Genomic DNA, 12,953 nt, shown 5'->3' with positions numbered 1-12,953 from the left:
GTATAGTAAGATATCATATGCATAAAATACTATATATACATCTTGAAAATGTTGGTAAGTTCCTGACGTATTGTATGAAGAAGTAGACTGAGAATATTTACACCCTGAGGAACTCCTGCCTTAATTCTTCGAAGTTTGGAAAAAAACAGACTTGAAATGTTGTACTTTGTAAGTAGTCTGCAAGGAAATGGACATATACAGATAAAATATTGTCTGATTAATTTGTGAAGAAATCCTAGATGTCATCTTATCAGACGCTCGTTTACTATCTAAAAATGTTGCTATTGTATGTTGAAAGCCTTCTTGGTTATTGGTTAGGCGCACTGACAGTGATAAGTACAGTTATGGTTTGTTGAGATACATTAGTGAAAATTAGATGCACTGTCAGTGAAAAGGTTAGGTGGGGTTTGTTGAGATACAATAATAATAATCTGTGGTGTTACAGCCCATGAAGGGCCCAGACCGAACAGCCAGATGCTGGTCTCACGCCCACATGCCGAAGCAGAGGTGGACGATCATCCAACCAGAAAAGCGGTATCGTGTGGTTAGCATAATGATCCCCCCAGCTGTTAAAGATGGCTTTTGCAACCAGATTTCGCTACCTATCGTAGTTCCCCAAGTGCATCACGATGCTGGGTGGGTACCGGTCCCATACACTGGCCGAAATTGCATGAGAAAATTTCTTCCCCCATGAGGACTCGAACCAGCGCACATTCCGTAATGCGAGTCCTAGGCAGAATGCCTTAGACCACTACCCCATGGTGCAAGACGTTGAGGAGATATATTAGCGTCAATTAGACGTTCTGTCAGTGATGAGGTTAGATGGGGTTTGTTGAGGAAATATATTAGTGTCAGTGATAAGGTAGGTGGAATTTGTTGAGGAGATATCGTTGGTTAACAAGCAAAACACATTAAGTAAAAAAACATTGCTTCTAAGAAAAAGACAATGTAATGTACACATTGTATGTGTATAAACTCAGAAATGAAAAATAAAATACACATAAAAATAAACAACTTACTAAAAACATAATATTTTGAGGATTCAGTTTTGTCAGGATCTTTTAAACACTTTTCTCAGAAGTAATATTTTTTACTTAATGTGTTTTGCTTGTAAACCGACGATATATTAATGTGAATTAGACGCACTGTCTTTTTCAACGATATTCCCTGAACCACATCATATTTCTCCTTTATTTTGCTGTGATGACGTGTTATATCATCTTCGAAAACATGTTTTTTTCTTTTAGTGCATTCAAAAAAACCGCCATTATATTCCATAAATCTTGCACTTGACTAGTTTAATGAATATAGTTGCGCATTTTACTAACATCATTTCGATTCTCTTTCGTTTTTTCACGGCTCGGTACGGCCCGGCCCGGCTGCGGTTATTAAGTCTATGCGCCCGGCCACTAGTGGCGAGAATAGTGGCGCTGGTCTACGGTCCGTATTGTTCATTAACTTGGGAGCACTGCTTCCGCGCGGGACCAGAGTATTGGGAGGATGTTACGTAGTGACAGGAGCCGGGATGTACGAGTGTTGCTTACGCGATAGGTACATTACTAATGTAAAGACGAAGCAACGGAAATTATATATCTACATTTTTCGCTTAATTTATCGTATTCTATAGATCTTTATATCACCATTGTAGCTTGGAGATGTACAACAAGTAAAAACTTACACAAAAATATAATCTATAAGAAGAATTAATCGTATGGACTACGTATATTTTATGCAGGTACATACTCCTAAATACGTAGTTTGTGCAGATAGCTTTACCGGTCATATTTGAAATTGACAATAGTATGTATCATTTGCAATATACGTACCTGTTATTAAATTTTTAGTGTTACAAATTGAAATTAAAAGCATGGCTTCAAGTAAACGAATTTTTTCCTAAGGTTGTCTCATTGGCCCACAGAGACGATATTGGGTATCGGGATCGGTAGGCCTATATTCCGATAGTAGCCTGATTAGGTAAACTATATTAAGATCTGCTTCAGGCTTCGTTAAAACTAAAATTTGAAGGTGCGCTTAGTTCCGGTAAAAGTATTGAGTCTGTGACTGTAGACAGTCCTGCTGTTTTTATACTTAATAGGCCTATTTAATTTTAAACAACACAGGCGTAAACCTACTCGCCAATATATTTGTCACTAACCACACAAATGTTACAGATTTGTAAAGTTAATATCCATGTTCTTGAATGAATTTTAATGTTAATCTCAATATGATATTCGTTGATTTTGGTAAGTATTTAGCTACTTCAGCTGTCAGGGCGTCTTTTCGATGAAATTTATTCAGAACTACTTGACTTGATTTGGGGAACATGTTCAAACTACTAAAATTGAGCGGAAAGCAATAATTTACATTTATCTAGTCTATTAGTACCGGTATTTACGACTTTGAGATATATAATATTGTGTAGACTTCGGTGTGCGGTATAGTTGACAAGGGGGTGACTGAAATTGATGTGTGATTTACCGTATTTGGCATAGCCTATATTATTGGTAATGTTTGATCGTAGGGATTCTGATGTACTGCCCTGCCGACGTATATTTCCGTAAATATTGCGGTTTGAAGGTTAGATTAGATTAGTTTAGGTTAGATGAGGGGGTAGTTAAGTGACATGAGGTCCTGACGTGATGCAGATGTATGTGATAAACTGACAAGGTTAAAGTTGGGGAATATGTTCAAACTACCTCAAGCACCTGCACTGACGAGACATAATAAAACCCCATTTGTTTCGGAAATGGCTGGTTTCCGGATCTACGTTTATTAGGATTTTTTGTTTTGTTTCATTGTTCTTCACTCACCCTTGCAGGCTGTACCTATAATTATTATAAAACATCCTGTATGTATATACGGTACCCTATATGCAGAGTGGATGGTAACCTCTGTGCCAAAATTTAAGAGGTGATTCTACATGTTGAATGTAACAACTTTTATTATACTTTTACTTCAGTAAAGCACCGTTAAGCAGGAAAAAAAATAGTCTTTGCCCAATGTTTGTAGGGCTCTATTGCGGTAATGGTCCAAGAGAAATGTCTGATTGCTATACAAGCAGACAGGTAAAAAAATAATCTGTACCGTTAATGTCCTGAATCTTTTTTTTTTTTAATTAAACCATTTAGTCCAGCTATAACGGCTGGGGGGATCATTGTGCTAACCACACGATACCCCCATTCTGGTTGGATGATCGTCCATTTCTGCTTTGGCATGTGGGCGTGAGGCCAGCAGTTGGCTGGTCAGTCTAGGTCCTTCACGGGCTGTAGTGCCACGGATTATTATTATTATTATTATTATTATAAACCATTTAGTCGTGAATTTAAATTGAATAATAGCGAAAATCGTTAAACTGAGTATAGCAGAGGGAGAGGGAAAGGTAAGGAGTGCAGCCGCGCTTGCTTAGAGTTATCACAGTAACCGTACTGTTTCCAAATGCTTCATAGAAACATACTTGTAACGATTTCTTCTAAAACGGTGAATGTTAGAGAAAAACTAATTTAGATTTTTCAAATCTCTCCACATGATCTATTACCAATTCCATTTTGATGCAGAGGTTACCATCCACCATGTATATATACATATATATATATATATATATATATATATATATATATATATATATATATAATATGAAGACCAGTGCCTGTTTAATTTTGTGTTTTAAGTGGGCAAAGGCTAATTTGGGTAAAAAAAAAAAGTGAATGAATGAAAGAAAGTGAGAATTCAGTGTTTAAGTGATTTGTGATATGCTGCAAGTTGCAGGTGTACACTGTGTTGCTTACATCTATTCAAATTTAATATTTTTCCGTATTAAATTGGGTTTATGATGCAACCGACATTACCTGCTCTTTTCCCTTCAGAATAATCTGATTCTCAAAATGGGGCTACAGATATCAGATCTGCACACTAATGTTAACATTAGTTTTCTGTTTACCTTCTGTGTTCACTGCTATGGAGTAACAGAATAACTGTGAAGCAAGCAGGCACAGTTCATATTCTGGGACAAGTTACCTGGTTGAGGTATTTCCCGAGATTTTTCCTCAACTCATTAAAAGAAAATGCTGGGTAACTTTCGTCGCTGGTCCCTGCACTCATTTTGCTGGCATTATCACCATCTCACTCAGATGCTAAAGTTGATAAAGCATTGTAAAATAAACGAATTGATTTATCTTCTGGATATACAGTCTGATTCGTTTGGGAAGACATAAAATAAAGTGATTATAAAATTTGTAATAGGATGCTGTAGAATTCATATCAGTTCCAATGTGATACTGAAGCATGGGAGTTTTGTATCATTGTTACCGCATAAAAAAACAAAAGTTACTTAGAAATGACCGAATAAACAAAATTCTTTTTGAATAGATAGGTATTTTCTGACGAAGCCATCTTCCATGTCGGTGGGCGAGTGAATACCCATAATACAATCATATGGGGACGTGAAAATCGCATGTCTCATATGAACTGAAACAGTCTAGTCCTAAAGTTAATGTTTGGTGCACGGTAAGTAGCTATAATTTGTATACGCCATTTATCTTCGCAGAGGAAACAATTCGATCAGGACCATATCTGGACATAATGAAAAAGTCTTTGAATCACAACTGCAACAGGAAAGCATGGGTATCGTGTTCGAACAGGATGGTGCACCACTTCATTGGGCAACAGACGTCCGTGATTATCCGGATGACACATTAGGTAACAATTGGTGTGGTCGAGGAGGCCAATTATGTGGCCTCCAAATTCCCCAGACCTGACACCACCCGATTTCTTTCTCTGAGGTTTCGTGAAGAATGATGTGTATGGATAGCGACCCAGGGATATTCATGATCTCGGAGCAAAGATTTTCTCAGCTTTTGAGAAAGTTACCCCTGAGATGTTAGACCACACATGAGAGGAATCAGCCTCAAGATGTGAACTGTGTCGTGTTCGCAATGGTGGGCATGTTGAGATCTAATTTGGACAAAACTTCCATTCTTCTAGAATGCATGTACAAATTATTTAACAATAAATAGCAACAGTTCTCATTTCATCACGTTTTTATTTTATACCTTCCAGAACATAGCATACAAATTCCAGGAAATCATTCCAAAAATGATCCTCCATACATTCTTAAGTTAGATTCTATGGAACTACTCTGCAGTACATATAAGGATCACCTTCAAATTTATACAGATGGATCTCTAAATCCTAATAATGGGACATCAGGAGCAGGGTATTATATTCCAAAATATCAAGAAAGTTATTTCATACCATGTTCATCCTCCTCCAGTCTTTACACTGAATTGCTAGCTATTGATGCTGCTCTTGAGTGTGTTACTCAAATTTCTGAAAAATCTATTTGCATACTTACCGACTCCAAGGGGGCTATATTTAATATAATTAAATATGTACCAAACCTATACGCACATAGAATTATTCCAATTCAGAAACAACTAAGTAAACTAAAAGAACTCCAAAAGGAAATAACATTTCAATGGATACCTAGTTATTGTGGTATACCTGGAAACGAGAAAGTCGATAATATTGCAAAACAGGCAACATATTTGCAACCAAGACCTATTCAAGTGATATCTCTATCCAGGGCTTTTGCTTCAGTAAAGTCTCATTTTATAAACCTATGGATCAACAATTGGCTCTCTGACAAAGGAAAAATTTTACAGTCCATACAAGAGAGACCAAATGTACAAAAACTTGCCCAGACATGTTCAAACATTTTTAACAAGAGCCAGAACAGGTTACATTGTCACACAGTTGTACCTACACCGATTTCACATTTCTGATAATCCTACTTGTCTGTGGTGTAATAATCATGGTGAAGATCTGGAACACATTCTTCTATACTGTCCATCCATAAACCACAAAAGAAGTAAATTAAAATCATCAGTACCAGTTGCAGAAGGCACAGCCCTGCAGTATATATTGACTACACCCCAACTCTGGCTACTAGCAGCAGGCATCTATAATGAACACCGATCAAAATACCCCTCATTTCTCGTGAAAAAAACTGAATAGACTATAGTGGACTTTATGTTGTCAGCAAACAGCTGGATACATTAAGAAGATTGATAAATTTTATGCCTTCCCAAACGGATGACCCTGTATTTTGAAACATTTGCCTGTTAATGAAATTAATGTTACGGTTATAGCTAGCTTAGCACTGGTGTTACGTAATTGAACGTTATTTATAATATTCTCTTGTCACTTTGCTTTTTAGTGCAGTGTACGCATCAAACAGCAGTGCCAGCAGCATCGTGAGGCTGGTCATTCCCTGCAGTCTCTTGGTCTTATAGGGCTCACAATGGGCCATTCGTGCCTATGTGCCTTAGAAGAAGTTGACATCCTTTCTGGGAAACAAAATGGCAGGAAACAGCAGTGCCATTGCATGGGTGAGTGTTAATCTCTGAAATTCAATGTGCATTTGTGTAAAACTGCTGTAACAGAATGTCTTGAAGTTTCATACAGGTTACTACCATAAAGAAAAAAGGCGAATGCTCAACTGGATGTAGGTAAAACCTAATTTGAGTATTCATTTTGTCCGGTTGTTAAAACACACTTGCTTGACATGGCTGTCCAAGATTTTTCACATCTCATAATCAAGACCGTAGATCAAATATGAACATTCTGTTTTAGACCTCCTTTATGATACTGAATTAATATTGGCAGCTAATAACGCTATTTCTTCGAATAATTCAATCAATCAACTCCTGTATCTCCTCATGAGGAGCATAGGGCATTCACAAAGTGCCTCCATCGGACCCTATTTGTAGCCAACTTCTTCACTTCGCTCCATGTTTTCCCCTCCCTAGGAATTTCCTCCAAAACTGTTCTCTTCCATGTATTTTCTGGCCTTCCTCTTGTTCTACTACCCTGGGGGTTCTAATCCGAAGCCATTCTTTCTACTGCTCCATCTTCTTTCCTGATTGTGTGCCCTATCCAATTCCACTTTCGTCTTTTGACTTCTATTATGATTTCTTTCTGATTTGTTATCTTCCATAGTTCTGAGTTTGTGATTATATCTGGCCATCTAATTTTTAAAATTCTTCGTAAACATCTATTAACAAATGTTTGCAGTTTATTTTGTATAATTTTACTTGTTTTCCATGTCTCACAGCCATATAATAAGACTGATTTCACATTACTGTTAAAGATTTTAATTTTTGTAGATCTAGATATAATATAAGATATCCATATTGGGTACAACTGGACAAATGCACTATTTGCATTTTTTATTTCGTTCTTTACATCCTCAAAAGCTCCACCATCCTTGTCAATTATACTACCCAAATATTTACATTCTTGAACAGTATCAATGTTATTATTATTTGTTATAACTTTATCTGTCTTTTTACTATTTAATCTCATTTCTTTAGTTTTCTTTACACTTATTTTCATATGAGCCCCTTTTATTATTTCTAATAAAATATTAACTTTATTCTGCATATCACCAAAACTATGGGAGAGCAAACAGATATCATCAGCGAAATCCAGATCTTCCAAGGTATCGTTTAATCCCCATCTTATACCTCTTCTAACATTGCCAACAGACCTTTCCATAATATCATTCATAACAATCAGAAATATGATCGGAGAGAGAATACAACCCTGTTTCACTCCGCATGTAGTTGTTATATTTTCTGACAGCATACCTTTATGTATGACATTACAAGTATAATTTTCATACATAAGTTTAATTAAGTTATATTTTGATGTACCGAAGTACATATGATATTTCCATGCAGATATTCTGCGTCATCACATGATGAAAGAGAGATGGAACGGAGAAAAATTCTCTCCGGCGCCAGGATTTGAACCCGGGTTTTCAGCTCTACGTGCTGATGCTTTATCCACTAAGCCACGCCGGATACAATCCCGACGCCGTTTAGAATCGTCTCAGATTAAGCTCCATCTCTTGGGTTCCCTCTAGTGGCCGCCCTCTGCACTAAGTCATAGATGTCTATGAATGCAGGACCGAAGTCCATACATGTGTTGAGGTGCACTCAGATGAGTGACTGATTGGCCGGGATCCGACGGTATGGGCGCCGTCTTAAATCACAAAGTGATTTATTACACATATCATATATATTTTGATGTACCGAAGTACATATGATATTTCCATGCAGATATTCTGCGTCATCACATGATGAAAGAGAGATGGAACGGAGTTAAGTTAGTCTACAAATGTTTTCTGGTATACCAAATTTTGTTATTGTTCTCCATATATTATAATCTCTATTAAGCGAGCCAAATGCTTTCTCAAAATCAATAAATAGTAAGTATAAGGTACTTTTCCATTCATTGCATTGTTCACAGATTATTCTTAAGGTATTAATTTGATCAACACATGATCTATTTGTGTGGAATCCTGCTTGTTCTTGCCTTATCAATTTATTTGCCCCTCGAATAATTAATGCTATAAAATGATATTTTGTATGTTTTTGCTATAAATATAAAAAATTAATGCTATAATTCCACATCCTCTACTCAAAATTCTTATAGTAGACGGTTATAGGTGGTAAGTTTGCTGGTAATTAAATTGACATCGTATAACTCTTACAAGAAATCAGTCTACCTTTACATGTAACCATAGGTGGAGAGAGAACCGTTTCCTTGGGGGGAGGGGGGGGCAAAGCAAAACCATAGAATCGCCATATAACTGGATTATGTGGGAAATCATTTACCTCCTCTCCCTGTTATAGCTTGACTCTGGTACAGTATGTTGGAATATGATCTTTTAATAAAGGTATTTTCGGGGGCATGTTTCTTACAGTGTTACATCTATATCCACGATGTTTCGGACCAAATTGTATAGGACTAGAACTGTAGATTTACTACAAATTATAATTAGGGCATAACTTAAAACAATCTCTTTTTCTCTCTCTCGTACAGACACACATATACATCAATAAAACTACGTAACAGTGCTAACAGAAACTTTTTCATATTAAGCCTTCCTGAAGATATCATATGAAATGTAAAATCTAATTATTTTATTTAATCTCGTCTTTAAGTTTATACATTATACTGGGATCACTTTTTTTTTTTTTTTTTTTTGCATTGTTGTGCAGTACGTTATTCATATTTATTACTAAAACAACTGTCTTTAGAGACAATTAATATTAGGTACCCTCCACAAAACTGGCTTTATTTATACACTGACGGATCCTTGATCTCCAGAGAACAAGGTGCCGGTGCAGGTGTTACGTGCTGTCTCTTCTCACTTTATAGATCTCTTGGATATGGAACAACAAGTTTTGATGGAGAAATCATTGCAATAAGTGAAAGTCTCAGGAATCTTCTATGCCACATCAATAAATTTAAGAATGCAGTTATATTGTCAGACTCCAAAGCAGCTATTCTATCAATAGTCTCTAAACACACACCTTCATCTCAAACAGCAGAAATAACTAAAATGCTCTCTCAATTAATAACACTCAATAAAAGAATTGTATTCCAGTGGATACCATCCCATTGTGGAATCCTGGGAAACGAGAATGCGGATGCTTTAGCAAAGAAGGGCAGCACTGCTACTTACAGACCTGTTACTAAATCTACATATTACTCTGTGAAAAGATTTATTAAATCTACATACTTAGACTTCAACAAACAAAATTTGATAACACAATCCCAAGGGAAAAAATGGAACTCTCTGCATCAAAATCCACAGTTAATTCCCGATTTACCACGAAAATCGTCTGTAGCTGCATTTAGATTGGCAACAGGCCATGATTGTTTGGCCAAACACCTGCATAGAATTGGAATATATCACTCCCCTAACTGCCCATTGTGCAACTCAAACCAAGAAATGGATTCGGAACACCTCAAAATCTGTGTTTCAGTGGTTGACCATGATAATATCTTTGAAAAGTATTGGAGTGCAAGAGGTCAAATGACTTTATTGTCAAACGCCTGGCATTAGAAAACAACAACATATTTCTTCTGAATTCAATATTTTCTAACGTTAATAAAAAAAAAAAACAAAAGAGTTCAGACAAGTTTGGGGTAGCAGTGCCCCCCCCCCCCCCCCATAGCTCTCCTATGCATGTAACACATTTGAATTTGGCATTTACAGTATTGACATATTTTTATTTCGAATTGTAAGTTTCAATTAATATTGACTTGTGACATATTTATGATCATATAGACACTGTTCTTCCAACATTATTATTTTTTATTCCAAGTAGTGTTTTGACTTCTAAATGCAGATTTATTAATAAATTTACACTGTGAGATATAATGTTGTGATGGAATTAATCAGAATCTCATTAGAATAATAAATAATACTAATACTAATACACTACTTACTTAGTAGGAACATTAAATTCAGACTTTTGAGATGGGCAGGGCATGTAGCACGTATGGGCAAATCCAGAAATGCTTTATAGTGTGTTAGTTGAGAGGCAGGAGGGAAAAATACCTTTGGGAAGACCGAGACATAGATGGGAGGATAATATTAAAATGGATTTGAAGGAGGTGGGATATGATGGTAGGGACTGGATTAATCTTGCTTGGGATAGGGACCAATGGCAGGCTTATGCGAGGGCGGTAATGAACCTCCAGGTTCTCTAAAAGCCATAAATAAGTAAGTAGAATATTATAATTCATTCAGGTTTGAAGAGGTTCTTTTTTCAAGGTTTAGAGATGTGTCAGCAATGTCTTCTGTCTATGGAAAATAAAGACTTCGTAAATTTGATCTGAAAGACACAGTTTATTTACAAAGTAGATTGATTACAGATACTAATAAACATAACTTTGTACAATAAATAGAAAATTAGCACATGCGATGATGAGCTTATGAACTCCACTAGAGTGTGAGCTAACCCACATGACCACTGTCTACAGTTTTCTTAAGATTATCACATCTGAAGGATGACAAATCATACTTACTTGTTATCCTCGGTAGCTAGTGGTTACCATGGTTGCCTCTAAATCAACTCCATGAGATTCCTGTGGGAACTATTGTACAACAGACCATGAACCTGCAAAAATCCCTGGAGTTGACATCAAAGCCAAGTGTTCAGTATGGCACTATACAAGCCAGCTGTCTCATCTTACTGACGCTTCTCACCTGTGGGTTAGCTCATTTTCTCAATTCTGTATGCTGCATCTACAACACAGGCCGAGACCATTTCAGACTGTTGCAACACATTCATTCGAATTGCTGTTATGATAGTTACATGTTGACTTGTGTTAGTAGGCCTAATAGTGCTGTGGTAGTTACTTTGTCATAAAAAAGGATACAATCTCATTTTTACTACTGGTGTAGTTCCTAAGATATAATCAGCACCATGCTCTGCAATATGAAAGAAGACAAATGGTAAGCTGTCAAGCTAGCTAGGAAGAGAACACAGTCGGTATAACTTAAAATGAGGGGGATTCAGTCTGGCATCGGGACTATAATCCGGTGTGGCTTAGTGGATAAAGCACCAGCTCATAAAGCTGGAAACCCGGGTTCGAGTCCCGGTGCCAGAAAGAATTTTTCTCTGTTCTGCCGATTTTTCACCATATGGAAACGCAGAATTACTGCACTGAAACTCCATATGTACTTGGGTAATCATAGTAATATCGCTGGAAAGAGATACAGTAGAACTTGGTTATAACGACATCCAAGGGACCTTAAAAATAATGAATTAAATACTATTATAGTCACAATCATACCATGGTATGAAAGAAAAATTTTCACAACCTCGAGAGGAAGTCGCAGGTTCGATTCCCGCTCGAGGTTGTGAAATTTTTCTTTCATACCATGGCATGATTGTGACTATAATAGTATTTAATTCATTAATATGTCACATCAACGGACGTGTATAAGTCATCCAAACATCGTAAGATGAAGATTACATTTATAAAGTTTCTTTCCACCCGTAAGCAGTGCTGACTAAGATCAGACGCTATGGACAGTACTCTATAACAGAGTCGCCAGTATGAAAGGATAATTCCAAGCCTTTGGCGTGAGACGAACTCGATAGCTCAGTGGTAGAGCGCCTGGCCGGAGAACAGGAAGTCGCAGGTTCGATTCCCGCTCGAGGTTGTGAAATTTTTCTTACATACCATGGCATGATTGTGACTATAATAGTATTTAATTCATTAATATGTCACATCAACGGACGTATATACGTCATCCAAACATCGTAAGATGAAGATTACATTTAAAAATTATGTTGTTATAAACGAGTGTCGTAGTAACCGAGATTCACATTATCAATCTAGTGAGATGGAAAATGAAAAATAACAAACTTAATTAGACTTCTTTTAGATTTATGTATTGGCTTTTAAGCCTACAATGAACATAATAAAATACACGTAGGTCTACAATTATAAATACAGTATTCTATATTAAAACAGTTTGTTCAATACTCAACAAACTACTTTACTTAGAAGTGAAGTAATCAGTCATTTTACTCTGTTGTCTTCTACTTGCCCAATACCCACTTTCTAGGGCTAAATTACGTTCTATGTTCATAATTTCAGTTGCAATTTCACTGCTCCCTTCCCTAGCTTCATAGAACATGTTCATAATTTTAATGACTTCTAAAGCATCACTCACTTCTTTTAGTGGCCATACTGCATTAAAATGCGTGCACTTAGTGAAAACTTCCTGTCGAAACTGATCTAATACCGCATGAATTCGGGCAGGTTACAATGGGGTGGGGAATCCGTCGGCATTCCAGAGGTCTATGATAGAAGGAGACTGTAAAGAATTTGTCAGGGTCAGATTTCAACAAAATATTTCTTAAAATACTTTGGTTCTTAGAAAATCTTATTCCAAACTGAGGTTGAAAATGACGTTATATGCGAGGTAGACGCATATGCGTTTGTCGTATTAAGCAAGGTAGGAAAGCATATGTCTTATGGGGAATTAGTTGGACCACAGAATATTTGACGTTATAGGCGAGGTGTCGCACAAAACGAGGTCGCTATAACCAAGTTCTACTGTATAAGGTGGGATAGCATTT

The 12,953-nt window shown here is 36.7% G+C and overlaps 1 non-coding gene across 1 annotated transcript; it reads left to right on the top strand.

Annotated features, from left to right (window-relative positions):
- Nucleotides 1–11,397: 11,397 nt before the first annotated feature.
- Nucleotides 11,398–11,469, top strand: TRNAY-AUA (transfer RNA tyrosine (anticodon AUA)). Its single transcript has one exon. It is a non-coding gene; the product is annotated as a tRNA-Tyr (tRNA).
- The last annotated feature ends 1,484 nt before the right edge of the window (nt 11,470–12,953 follow it).

Source organism: Periplaneta americana, chromosome 4 (genome assembly GCF_040183065.1).
Source record: "Periplaneta americana isolate PAMFEO1 chromosome 4, P.americana_PAMFEO1_priV1, whole genome shotgun sequence".
Classification (NCBI taxonomy): Eukaryota; Metazoa; Arthropoda; class Insecta; order Blattodea; family Blattidae; genus Periplaneta; species Periplaneta americana.
The sequence above is the reverse complement of the archived record's forward strand: the minus strand, read 5'-3'. Positions and strand labels throughout refer to the sequence as shown.